Below are 14,323 nucleotides of genomic sequence, written 5' to 3'. Positions count from 1 at the left end.
AAGTGAATTTCTCAAGGTGGATGGGAAGGTTTTGGGGGTTTTTTTTGAGAAGTAATAATACATAGTAGATTTTTGTAAAGTTTTGCTTTTCTACATTTAAATATAATCCTTGAAAAGGAGAAATAGGAAGAGTTGACCAAGTATTGAAGTCCCTCTTTTTTTCCTTTTGGCTTTTTTATGGACAACGGTGGTTTTTAATTTTATCCCTTATCAATTTTGCTATTTTGACTAATTTAGTAAGTTCAAATTATTTAAATTTATATATTATTTTCTTTCCATTGAGTTGTCTTTTAATATTTACTGTTTGAACATATAGGTTTTAACCTATTTAAGCGTTACCAAAAGTTTATACTATTGCCAGATTGTTACTATGGAAAATTTCATTTTAGTTGCTAAAAACAAGGAAGTATTTTATCTAGGCCAGGGAAATAATTGGGAGCCCAACTAGAAATCTTAGCAGATTCTCTATATAGGACATCGCTGTTAGTGGGGGGCTTAGGGATGGATCCAGGAAACCTGAGATTACTGCTTAGGTCTTTGAAGAATGGAGATCACTTAACCTTTATGGGCTGTGGTTTTTCTTCTCTTTAAATATACGTTTCAGAAAATAGATGTAAATATACGTAGCTAATAAAAGCGTCTAGATTTTTAGTTTTCATCAGTCAAAATTTATAGTATGTGTAGTGGAAACTTTTAGTAGGACATTGACTGATATAGATAATGCTTAACGTTTGGATTTGGGAAAGATTTCAGGAATTAATCCTGTGGTAGGCCTCTGAGGAGGAAGTCAACTGTGGACTCTGGAGAGGGGTCTTCAGAGGAGTCTCGCAACTGTGGACTCTGGAGAGGGGTCTTCAGAGGAGTCTCGCAACTGTGGACTCTGGAGGGGGGTCTTCAGAGGAGTCTCGCAAAGCCTGTAGTGGAATAGGCAGCATTGTTGTTTCCATGGCAGCTTGGAATGTGGAGGTGGAAGCTGCTTCCCTGGGGCTCTAGGCAGGAATAAGCCTTCGAGGTTTACAGGTAGAGGCTCATGCTGGATGACTGGGTTACAATTTAGTATTCTTCAGGTAGAGCAACCAAATAATGCTTTGAAAGATTCATTTATCTTATAGGTCAACAGTTTTTGTTTTCTATTTAGTTGTAGTAAGACTGTGTTAATAGGCAAATATTTTTGTCAGGGATGATCTGGGCAAAGTACCCATTTCTGGTACCTGAATTCTGGCCTTGGAATTAAGATAAATCTGTAAAGGGAGAGGAGAGAAAGATGAACATGAGTTTGATTCCTGACCTCAGTACTCACTGGGTGTCACAGGCAAATTTACTTTTTTTTTGTCTTGCTCTTGCCCAGGCTGGAGTACAGTGGCGTGATCTTTGCTTACCGCAGCCTGGACATGCTGGGCTCAACTAATCCTCCCACCCCAGCCTTCTGAGTAGCTAGGATCACAGGTGTGTGCCACCACACGTGACTCATTTTTGTATTTATTTATTTATTTATTTTTTTTTTGTAGAAACAGGGTCTCTCTATGTTGCCCAGACTGGTCTTGAACTCCTGGGCTCAAGTGATTCTCCTATCTTGGCCTCCCAAAGTGCTGGGATTACAGGCATGAATCACCATGCACAGCCCGTGGGCAAACTTCTGAGTCTTTTTGAACCACCCTTATCTGTACTAGGACGAAAGAAAGTGCCTTGCGTAATGATCTTCTGGAAATGAGAACATTGTTATCCTGGAGGATCACTTTGGTTTTTCTTGTATACCAGACTGGATGCGGGCAGTGTCCTACCTCTGGACAGTGATTGGCTGATGCCCTCTCTCACCCCATCTGCAGTGAAGCCCTGGGGAAAAGTGGAGCCACGGGAGACCCCCACCACTAGAAGTTTGCTTCAGGGACTCTTGCTTTTCCTGTCTTCTTCCCCTTCCCTTTCCCCACTTCATCACATCAATCATAGAGTTTGCCTCCAGGAGCTAGCCTCTGGTGTGGTTGCTGCCCAGAGCCTGGCTGCCTGGTCACTTCCATTGCCCCATTGTCGACTGGAGCCTTATTTTACTCGCTTCTCAGATGTCATACCTGGACCCCACTTGTTGAAGCTGTCAACGGGGGGTATTGGGGCTAATTCCAGGGGCAAAAAGGGAGCTCTACAGTACTACACAGTTGTACTGAGAAAGCTATTCCATGCAGCAAATGCATTGTTCAGGGTTACTCTTAACACTGCACATTATGGCGCAGGAACTAAATTTGTGTTCAAGTGAATGCCCTTCCTACAGAGAAGTGGACTCCAAGTTTAAATAGCTGATTTCCAAGTTTTCTTTGGAAGGATTTATTAAAGCACACCCTTTGGATCAGTTCATACCACCAGTTCCAAAGCTCACCAAGCTTAGGTGGAAGGAGGCATGACTGCCCTGGGGATGGGGAAGGGATGCTTTCTTAATTGTACTCTGCATGGGAGAAATGTTTCTTTCTCTTAAAAGCAGTTTTACCTGTTTAAAAAATGGGCTCAGCTCAAGGCAGATCACTTAAGGTGGGATGGAGAGGGTTTGGAGTGTACACTGAAGAAAAGGGGAGTGCTTATAAAGGTGGGGGAGGAAAAGGAGGACATGAAGGCCCAGAAGTGCTGAGAAGCACAGACGGGTGGTGTTGGTGTTGGCTTTTCAGTCTTCATTTTCCTCTGTGAATGGATCCTTTTAGATCAGTGGTGGGATGTCATAAACATTTAATCCTGAGTGACACAGAAGGTGACACAGGCTTGCACTTTATATCCAAGAGGAACCAAGCACACTCAGATAGGTGCCTGCCATTCTTGTTTCTCTAGGAAAAGTTCCTAAAGGTGCTAAGAGGGGTACATTTTGTCTAGGTTCAGCACTGGGAGGGAGGTGTAAGAAGCTGCTTGCCTTCTTTTTACCTTGTACTTCACTGCGTAGACCCAGCACAGGCTTGGGCCACGTGCCGAGAAAGGGCCGCACAGCCACAGGTTGGCTCTCATTGAGCATGGTTATGTGTTAACTACCCATATTTCCTGGAAATGCCACAGAACTGAAGTTGGAAGCAGGTAGGAGAGCCTATGTCTGGACAGCAAGGGGAGTCCTGGGCAGCTGCACTTACATGGACCTTGGGGAGCTGGCCCCGTTGTTGCCTTGCTGTCATGGCCACTGAGATTCAGCTGCTATTGTGACCCAGGGGACCTCTGTGTGGCACAGCCTTCTGTTCTGGAATCCCAGAGAAACAGCTCTGGCCTGCCCGCTCCTTCCTATAGTTCCAGCCACAATTGGCACCTAACTCCCTGCATCCAGTGCAATCTCAGGTGTCTCCTGCTGTGCTTGCCTTTTCCACAGTCACTCTCTAGGAACTACTGAAATTCTCACTAGAATCAGCTGTTTCTCTAGATATGGAGCTTGTTCCAAAAGAATACTTTGCTTTTTTGTTGATGTTCTGACCTTTGATTTCAGTCCTCTCCAAAGATAAGAAACTTGCCATTTGTAGTTGAAGCATCCATAAAGCATGGTTCTGATGTTGGTGGTGTAATAGAATTACTTGGGCAGGTTGAATAACTCTTGGCTCTTCTATGCAGTTCAGTGGGCTTAGGGTAGGACTTGGAGCTGGCTGTTTTTAGAAACATTCTGAGGTGTTTGAAAAGTGAGGTTGTGGTTGAGAACCATTCATTTATGGGGACCGTAGTAGTGACTTGAAACATTTTATATATATATATATGACATATATATGGAAATATATATATTTCATAAACTTTTTTCCTTAACATTTATTCAGAATAGTAAAAATAATGTTCACTATTGAAAAATTGGAAGTATAGGAGGATATAAAGTTTCAGGGGAAAGAAAAACAACACCCGCAATCACACCACTCAGAAGTAATTACTGCCTGCATTATCTTTTCTTCATTGTTTTGACTAACTTGTTACTGATTGACTTCACTGCTTTTCAGCAAATGTTACTGGCCTAGAGTTGGATATGGAACTTAAATTCCATCTGGAATCATTCCTGGATGATTCTTTCAGAGTCATCAAGTACTGATTGAGTACGAGGGACTCCAGGGATGAATGCATCTGGGGGTCTAGGGTGAGGAAAATCCCAGCCTCAAGAGATCTTGTTAGTTAACCAGCTTAGCACCTCCTATTATGATTGTCATAGACATTTGTGTGTATATTTTAGTTCACATGTTAGGTGTTTTTAATGGTTTCATATTATTTTGAGTGATAGAATTTAGGAGAGTAAATGCTAGTAGAATCAGAGTTCATTAGTTTTTGACATGTTATATGCAAACACTTAAAAAAATTCCTGTGATGTTTGCTGAAGTTTGCATTTCCAGATACTCATATTCCATTTCTGTGTATTCTGATAGGAGGGTTATAATATCTCTGTCGTTGGGGCTATTGCTCTGGAGTATTTATCGATTAACTTTTGTTAATGATATACTCTGTGAAAGCACTTCATTAACTGGATTAAAAAAATTAATTGTAGCACACAGTAATGCAAAAATTTAGTTGGAATGTTGCCCTTATGGACAGTTATCATAGGCAGAATCTAACTGTTAGATGGGAACAGCAATCATGATCTCACAGGTCTCCTACAGCTCTGACAAATTCTTTCAAAATTAGTGAACTGCATTCTGGGTCTCTACTATAGAAGAGTCTCTGACTTCACGGGTTTCATGTTATTTCTACCCAGGAATCAGGATGCCTCACCCAAAGGCAGTTTTGACAAAATTAAAGTACATTGTTGGTGAGTGTCCAGAAGAGAGTGAAAACTGGGATGGCCTGGCTCAGTGTTGGTCTAGCAGAAACTACCTCCAGTGTAATTGTTTCCTTTCTCCCTCCTCTTTGTTTTCTCCCTCTACTTCATTTCTTTCTTTTCACAGTTTTTTCTTTTCTATTCCTCTCTCTTTTTTTCTCTTCTTAGGTTAGGCTTTCAGGGGCTGGAATGGGAGCAGAGTTCACCTGCCAGGAAGTGAGAATGGCAGGAAAGCTGGAATGGCAGTCCTTGGCTCTCCTGTGGTCGAGGTCTGATTACCTTCTAGGTAGTCATTGTGTCCCAGGAGATTTCAGAGAACAAACAGTGGAATCTTATTTAAATAGTTCTGTTAGGAGCATTAATGTTGTTTGTAGGTCATGGTCCAGATGGAAGCTGGCCCTTTTCTGACAAATACCTGGAAACATTTCCTTATTCTACTGTACGTTAGGATTTTGCAATCATTCTTTTCTGATCCCTAGCTTACTGGATAATCACAAGTGCTTTTTACTTCCTTTGTGCTGTAATATTGATCATCTGTGTTGGTTGGTTTACAGCCAACACACTGATCCGGATGCAAGCCGGAAAATCTAAGGGTTGGCAAGTGATTCGTCATTTGCATAGAACAGCCTAGGACTCTTCAGAATGAACTCATGGAAGAGAGCTGTGGCATAGGAGCAGGAGAAGGTACAAGTTAGGGAGCAGTTTGGTATTGCACTTCATCTTTAGTTCAGCTTTGTTGCAGGGATCAAGACTGCAAGTTAAAGGGCAAGTTAGGGGGCACCTCTGTCTTTAATGAGATCATAGGATAAAGGCTTATTTATTTGTTTGTTTGTTTATTTATTGAGACAGGGTCTTGCTTGGTTACTCAGGATGGAGTGCGGTGGTGCAGTCTTGGCTTACTGCAGCCTTGACCTCCCCAGCTCAGACAATACTTTTGCCTCAGCCTCCCGAGTAGCTGGGACCACAGTTGTGCACTACCATGCCCAGCTAATTTTTTTTTTTTTGTATTTTTTATAGAAACGAGGTTTCACCATGTTGCCCAGGCTGGTCTTGAATTCCTGGGCCCAAGCAATCCACCCACCTCGGCTTCCCAAAGTGCTGAGGTTACAGGCCTGAGCCACCATGCCCGGCCAAGGCTTACTGTTCATCTCAGGTAGCGTCTGACATTGTGTGGACGTACGTGCATTCAAATCTCCTCTCTGCCAGTTCTCAGTTCTGTGACTTTCAAGTAATTATTCAGCCTCTCTGTGCCTCAGTTTTCTCTTTTGTAAAGTGAGGATAATGGTACTAGCCATAGGTGAGGGTTGAAGGACACAGTGTCTGGCACATAATATTAATAAATATTCATTAATGTTTTACTCTTGGCTGTCCTGAACATTAGTCTGCTTTGACCTAGAATTCTTTTCCTGAAGACACGCTATAATTTTGATGAGAGTAAACAACTAACTCTTATTTGCATGTTCAAATAAACATGTTTTTATGAAGGTACTTGGTGTTCATTAACAAATGCTATACTTATGATTTTTTTTCTCTGAGACATAATACCAAACTTGTACATAAAATATTTCTGATCACTGATCTTCGCTCCTATAACTATAAAATTATATGTAAAATAGCTAAAAACTACTCAGTGCACTCTTTAGAATATATGTATTTCTCCTATGAGAAGCATCATTGAGATCTTTATTTGGGAAGCAATTAGGTTGCAAATTGAAAACAGTTTCCAACATCATCACCCAACTGAAAATGCCAAGTTGTCTGAGTCTAATGTCCAGAAGTCATTGTGGCCCTGTGGTCAGTGTTCTGCATTAGGGATCCCTGCAACAGAGCTGAATTAAAGATGAAGCACAGTAACCCAACACCTGTGTCAATAAGGGTGGATAATTTCTAGGGTTCCACAACGGGCTGTCAGTATCTTTCTCATTATTCCCCTAGCCTTTGTTTCACAGCCCAGTGGCTTCAGTCACTATGTCCATTTTCTTATCTCTTAGGGACTGTTCAACTCATTATATTTGGTTGCTTTCCCCATCCTACCCTAAACTGTTGTTATATAAGATCTTCTAAATTACCTTTCATGGCTAAACCCTGTAACTTCAGTCCTTGTCTTACTTGCTTTGTTGGCGTGTGTTATCACTGTCACTTTTCCTCTTGATTTTCCCTCCTCTGCTGGTTTTCCTTGTACCTCTTTGTCAGTGCATTGTTCTGCCCACCCTTGCAGGTTAGTGTGTCTTAACATACCATTCCTGACTCTCTCCTACTTTGTTCACTTTCTATGTCTACAACTGCAGTCACTCTTCCCTTGTGAATCCCAAAGCCTTGTCTCTAGTCCAGATTTGTTTCCTGAGTTCCAGACCCTGAGTTCCAAATGCCTCAACATTTCCATGTAGGATTTCATAGACATCTCCTACTCCACATGTCCCTCCCTTCTATCATCTCTGTGTTTTTCCCCACCCTATTTCAAAGCACGACCACAATCCATTTGGGAGCCAAAGTCAGAAATCTTGGAGTCATCCTATCGTCCTCCTTTCCCCTCACTCCTCATGTCTTCACCAGCAGGTCCTGCTGATTTTACCCCACTAGCATAGCTTTGGTAGCGGTGTCATCTCTTGTCCTTTCCTTGCCCACATCAGTTACCTTGTCCTGCCTGGGCTGTTATAGTAACCTCCTACCTGGTCTTCTGCTTCCAGTCTTTTTTTTTTTTTTCCATTCATTTGCTGCCAGTGAGTTTTAGCTGGAGTTACCATCTGATCATGTCAGATGGTCGCTCCTCAGCTTAAACTATTGGTGGCTCTCTCTTGCCCTGGGGGGAGTGTAAATTCTCCAGTGTCCCAGTCCCTTTGTGACTAGCACTTTCCTGCCTTTGCACCACATGCCCCCTGGCTTGTGTGTATGTGTTTTGTAACCCAGCCATTTTGTACGGATAGTTTCTTGAATTCACCATATCCACATTAGTCATGGTTCTCTGGAGAAACAGAACCAGTGGGATGGATGGATATGGATATATATATATATATATGTGTGTATATATATATATAGAGAGAGAGAGAGAGAGAGCGCGATTGATTGATTGATTGATTGATTGATTTGAAGGAATTGGTTCATGTCGTTGTGGGGGCTGGCAAGTCTGAGATTTGCAGGGCTGGCTGGCAAGCTAGAGACACAGGAAAGAGTTGATGTTGCAGCTCCAGTCCAACATCTAGGCCGCTTGGAGGCAGAATTAGTTGTTCCTCCTGGGTAATGTCTTTGAGTGGATGAAGCCCACTCACATTGTAGGGAGTATTACTCAGTGTACTGATTTAAATGTTAATCACATCTAAAAAATAGCCTTCAGAGCAACATCTAGGCAGGTGTTTGACCAAGTCTGGTTGGCATATCCTAGTTAGCACACAAAATTAACCGCCTCACTGTCTTTCTCAATGTTGCTCATGTTTGTATCTGTCCAGATTTCCCCCACACCTACTGTGGTGCCTACTGACCGCCTGGAAACCTGCCACTCATCCTGTGCTCCACTCTCAGCCTGCCCTGACCTTCTCAAGCAGCACAGCATTTCTTAGTACAGCATTTCCTTTTTTTGTTCCTAATTGGCTGGTAATTGCGTCTATTACAGTATTCCCCCTTTGCTGTGAGTATTCTTAAATTGCCTAACAGAATCAGTATGCCTCAAGGACCAAGCTTCTATTGTTTACATTCACCAGTGCTTAAGCACCTGATGAGTACCCAATAATTGTGTAATGAGGCACCGAATGAATGGAGACTTTTGGGCCAAAGGGTCGGAGATAAGCAGTGAGAATGGAAGCAGTTGAGGGAGAAAGCAGAGGTTTTGGAGCCATTTGGAATTGGAGGAATCCCATTCACTGCACCAGGGTGTGGTCTCTAACCCCAGGAGAGCGTTTTAGACGCCTAGGGAAAGCAGCTCTGCAGTCAGATTGACAGGATCGGAGTAAACCTCTGAGAAGCTCCAAAACTCAATCCCAGATCATACTTCTTACAGTGAGTGCTGGTCTAATGATTTCCATAGAATTTGCATGGTAATTTGGTGACAGTGTGCAAAAGCTGTCATTATCAGACTTCAGCATACTGGTCGCTTCCAGCTAATCACCTCCATGCAGGGGAGCCTAGACTGAAACGTTGTTGCTTTTCATTATTTTGGAGAATAATTTAGGTAGAATTACTGTTTAATTTTTGTATTTCCTATTTAAGAAAACCTGTTTCTTTACGGCCCTTTGACTTTCATTTTCTCTTTTTCTTCCCACTGACCTGGCGGCTTCTTAAAGGGGCAGCACCAAGTTTCCTGTTGCCCCTGTGGGCAGTGGCCACAGATTGTCTTCTTTTTCTTCTTTTATAGCCCATGGCACATTCTGAGAGTATTTTCTTTTTTCGTTGTTGTTTGTTTTCTTTTTGCTTGGGACTGCTATAATGTGAATATGATATTCTCATTAATTCTTTTACTCATGTTGCAAAATTCACTAAAATCCCTTTGTTAAAAGAACATTTTAAGGCCGGGCGTGGTGGCTCACTCCTGTAATCCTAGCACTTTGGGAGGCCGAGGCAGGCGGATCACGAGGTCAGGATATGGAGACCATCCTAGCTAACACGGTGAAACCCCGTCTCTACTAAAAATACAAAAAATGAGCCGGGCGCGGTGGCGGGCACCTGTAGTCCCAGCTACTCGGGAGGCTGAGGCAGGAGAATGGCGTGAACCCGGGAGGCGGAGCTTGCAGTGAGCCGAGATTGCGCCACCGCACTCTAGCCTGGGTGACAGAGCAAGACTCCGTCTCAAAAAAAAAAAAAAAAGAAAGAACATTTTAGATGACACTACTTTAAGTAATGTAATATTGTGTTTAAGGGAGCTTGATTAAAATAATAAAATGCAATTGAAGTCAAAACAGATGGATAAATCATGATATTACAGGTGAGAACTGGAATTCTACGTGAAGCCAGGAATAAAGCTGAGAGGTAATCTTTGAGCCACAATTTTGTGGTTTTTTGTTTGTTTGTTTGAGATTGGGTGTTGCTTCTTGCTCTGTTGCCTAGGCTGGAGTACAGTGGCTCCTGTAACCTCAAACTCTTAGATTCAAGCAATCCTCCCACCTCAGTCTCCTGAGGAGTACATTACTTGTGGTAATGTACTACAGGTGTACATTACCATGCCTGGCTAATTAAAAAATTTCTGTATAGACGGGGTCTTGCTATATTCCCCACGCTGGTTGTGAACTCCTAATCTCAAGTGATCTTCCCACGTTGGCCTCCCCAAATGCTTGGATTCCAGGTGTGAGCCACTGTGCCTGAGCTTGTACATCCCTTCTTAGAAGGCCACAGCTCTATTACCATTATCAAACAGGGACATACAAGTACAGGTTGAGTATCCCTTATCTGAAGTGCTTGGGAGCACAAGTGTTTCAGATTTTTTTTTTCCCAATTTTGAAATATTTTCATATACGTAGAGAAATGTATATACAAATCTTGGGGGTGGGACCCAAGTTTAAACATGAAATTTGTTTATGTTCATATATACCTTAAACACATAGCCCGAAGGTAATTTTGTACAACACGTTAAGTAATTTTATGCGTGTAGCAAAGTTTGTGTACATTGAACTGTCAGAAAGTGAAGGTGACTCTATCTGAGCCACCCATGTGGACAGTCTGTAGTTGTCTGGCATCCCCATCCTTGAGGCTGAATTTATATGCTGCGTATAAGCAATTATTGTCTTACATCTATTCACATTAAAGCACTTAACAGTAAAAAATATGACATGCCATTATTACAGCGAGAAAATAAGTGTCAGGGTAACCAAGCAGCACAGAGCATCAGCAGACATCTGTACCAGCTGCTAAACCACAGCAACAGCACACAGCAGCAGGCTTTCCGTCTCCATCTGTGAGGTCTTGTGTTGATTAAAAGGTTACCGTACCTGTATCTTGTTTCTGGGGGGTGAAAAGAAACATCAGAAGTATTGAAGGACCGGGAAATTGGGTCGTCTAGGGATAAGGAGGCGTTCTGCTGGATGGCTTTTAAAGATGTTTCCTCCGGAGTCATCTGCCTCATTAGCCATGATTTTTGTCTTACAAGTCTTTGATTTTATACACTGACAGGATTTCATGTTTTATTGTGAATGCACACTGCCCTAGCCCTTGAATAAGCCCTTCACACATTTTCAACATGTTGTCTCTGGGCACTTTTTCTGCAGTGTTGACATCATCTTCATTGTCACCATTATAGGTTGAATATCCCTTATCTGAAACGCTTGGGACCAGAGGGGTGGAATTTTCCACTTCTGGTGCCATGTTGACACTAAAAAAGTTTTGGATTTGGGGACATTTTGGATTTTCAGATTAGGGATGCTTAACCTGTAGTTGTATAATTTATGACATTTGAAGAAAACGGAAGTGACCTGGCTGCTCAGGAGCAATATTCATGATACTGAAATCAGAGGGAATTTTTTTTTAAAGTTTCTGGTTTAAGTTGGTGCTCAGGAGGTGTGGTCTTTTAACTGGTGTGGTCGGTGCTCTGTTTGTTACTGGTCTGTGACAAGGTAAGTACAGAAAATGAGAGTAAATTTAGAAGCTTTTATAGCAAGTTGACATTCCTGAGACATTTACATCTAATCATTTTTTTTTAGTCACTCACCTTCAGTTGTATTTTACAAAAGAACCAGTTCATGATGGATTAGAAATTTAAAATGAGGATGCTGACAGTAACTAGTTCTTTACTGCAGACAGTTTGAGAAGCGCTGGTTTAGAGGATCCTGTGTAAAGTGATTACGAATATCATCCATATAGTAAGTTCTATGTTGTCTTCTCACTTAACAGGATGCACTGTTGGCTGATGGCCTGATGACAGCATGCTCTTCAGCCAAACCGGTTCTGTAGGACTCAGGTTTCTACCCTCTCTATCATCTGGCTTCTATTTAGATTTTGCTTTATTTCCAAATTTTTATTTATCTTCTGGGTAGGTAATATATTCACCTAATTTAAAGTATAAAGATGCAAATGGGTATTCAGGTGAGTCGTCCTCTGCCTGTCCGCCACCTCCCCGTTTCGTCTTCTCAGAGGACCCACCTGTTGCCTGTTTACCTTCTTTTTTTGTTTTTCACACAGGGTCTTGCTCTGTCGCCCAGGCTGGAGTACAGTGGTATGATCGTAGCTCACTGCAGCCTTGACCTCCTGGGCTCAAGCGGTCCTCCCTCCTCAACCTCCCAAGTAGCTAGAACTCAGGCCTGAATCACTGTGCCCAGCCTATTTATTTATTAAGAGATTTTTAAAGAAATTCCTAATGCTTAGAACCTGTGAAAAAGCACAGGTGTTAGGTTAGCTCTTGGAACCTTGTGACCCTGAATAAACTTTAGCCTCTGCAAACCTCAGTTTCATAATGTATAGAATGAAGATAATTAACTCTAATTTCAGGGTTGTTGGCACGTAACATAGCTCTCAATAAATGATCTGGTGATTGTAATCTGAAACACTTTAGAATACACATTAAGATATATAGAAGATTCATTATTACAAATGTGCATATTAAATATATTTAATAATTATTTGGGAAAGATAAAAATTAAGATAATGTTCTGTACTCTCTGAGGTGAATTTTAAAAAATTGCTTATTTTCCATTGCAAAATGTAAAAGTGTGGTATCATAGTATATTTGCAAAAGTGAATCACTACTTTCTGGCAAAGACAGAGTCTTAGTCCAAGAAACAATATAAGGTGAAAAATTTTGTAATTTACGGATGATCTGATCTAACTGGTTTGTCCTAATTTTTCACTTCCAGTGGTCAAAGATATCTTCATCCCTTGTTTAAAACTTAGAAGGGACGCAATTTCTGTGGACTTGAGGTGGAGAAAGATGGGGTTCCTTTTTGCTGTTTACTGCCTTGCTTTTCTTTCACCTGTGCATTTCCAGAGGCGAGTCTGGGTGTTCTCTTGGTATTCAGATGAGTTCATTGTAATCCTCAACTTTCTTCTCTTTCTTTTCCTCTTTTTCTCTGAGGTGTTCCCTCCAACTCTGCATATGTTACAAAAAGGGGAGTAAGTGAGAAAATGGTCAGGCTTGGGGTGGTGCTGGGGAAGCAGTGAGGAAAGGTGGTGAGGAGGTTTGGAAGGCGTTTTGGGGCTTAGGGGTACCCCCACAGGTGATAGTGAATACTCACTTGACAAACCACTTGTCAGCTCCTTTGGAGCCCGAGAGCAGTTGTTTTCAGTCACTTTGTCCTTTAGACACTGGCAGAATAATTCCAGAGTCCAAATTAACTTGGGTAAAATACTGCTTGACTTTTTATTTTCTGGATCAAAACTAATCTTTTCTTTACTCCTTTAAAAGAAGGATGTGTAGGGCTGTTTCTTGGTAGGCTTTGGCTCCAGTTAACTCAGTTCATCCAGGGCTTTGGGGGGCACTGGGAGGCTTGGAGGGGAATGGGAGGGGCTCACTTACCTTTATTAAAGTGCCCTGATCAGTTATTAACATGCAAAGCCACTAATAGCAGCTGAAACATATTGAGTGCTTATATATACCAGGCCTTATGTGTGTTAAGATCTTTGCAAGTTTAATCTTCAGAAGATACCATCACTTTATAAGCTATTTGCAGCATTATTGTAAGCACATTTTGATGTCTACTATTTAAAACAGAGTTGGGAGGTGTTTCTCCTACCTTACCCCAGTAAAAGGCTTAGTTCAAAAGCAAGTTAATGAGATTATATGTGTTTCTCCCTTAAACAACAAACCACAAACATAAACCTTCACTTAATATTGAAAATATTGTTATATGTCATATATTTTACTATATAAATATTAAGTTGTATTATTAAAGTATTATAGTATGTTAAAAATATATGGCAGGTCTCTATTACAGGCAAACACATGTCCTGGTAATAGAACTGGCAGCTCTTGGTGTGGTGCAGAGTGAGGTGAGGGGAAATTAAGCAGGGCAGGCCAGGAAGCAGGGGAGGGTCAGGTGGGAGGGGGTGCAGCCAGGTGTCCCAGTGTGGGCTTCACAGAAACTGGTGTCTGATGATCTCTGTCCCTCTAGTGACCACTGCCGAGCTGCTTACCTGATGCTTACAGTTGAGAACTGTGTTCTGAGCTGGGTGCAGAGCCAGCTCGAGTCCACGTGCTGAGCGCTCAGGCCAGGTGGGCGGCTGAAGCCAGGGCGGCTGCGGGAGGCTGGCAGGGAGGTCTGATGTGCGGGTCTCAGAATGGTGCAAACCTTGCCAAGTCTCGGGTAAGTGTCCTGTAGTAGGAACCACTGAGCTCCCTTTCCGTGAGGAGCCATGGGAGTTGGCTGCGAAAAGGGGTTGAGGTGCAGGGGCTGCTGCAGAGGCACCTGCCCAGGAGAGGCGGGTGGGAAGCAGCCAACTTAAAGCACTTTGGGGGTGTTTGGAGCACGTAAATGCAGTGTAAAAGGGATGGCATAAAGGGCTATGAAGAATCCTAGTGATTATATTACAGATGTGCTTCCTCCTTAGAGAATTTGTATGTGTGCAAGTTGATAGTTAAGCAGGTTTCAGTGACCCAGGCTGGCATTGAACTCCTGGGCTCAAGTGCTCCTCCTGCCTCAGTCTTCTGAGTACCTGAGACTGCAGGTGCGT

At 42.3% G+C, this 14,323-nt stretch overlaps 1 protein-coding gene and 1 long non-coding RNA gene across 6 annotated transcripts in view; one reads left to right on the top strand and one right to left on the bottom strand.

The window, feature by feature from the left end:
- GMDS (GDP-mannose 4,6-dehydratase) overlaps positions 1–14,323 on the top strand; it is a 679,307-nt gene that overhangs the window by 14,777 nt on the left and 650,207 nt on the right. The window lies entirely within an intron of this gene.
- LOC129144384 (uncharacterized) lies at positions 646–3,189 on the bottom strand. Its single transcript, XR_008548746.1, has 2 exons — positions 3,099–3,189; positions 646–1,241 (listed from the first exon to the last, which is right to left on the bottom strand). It is a non-coding gene; the product is annotated as an uncharacterized LOC129144384 (long non-coding RNA).

Source organism: Pan troglodytes, chromosome 5 (genome assembly GCF_028858775.2).
Source record: "Pan troglodytes isolate AG18354 chromosome 5, NHGRI_mPanTro3-v2.0_pri, whole genome shotgun sequence".
NCBI classification, from domain to species: domain Eukaryota; kingdom Metazoa; phylum Chordata; class Mammalia; order Primates; family Hominidae; genus Pan; species Pan troglodytes.
Note: the sequence above shows the minus strand (reverse complement) of the source record. Positions and strands in the feature narration are given on the sequence as shown.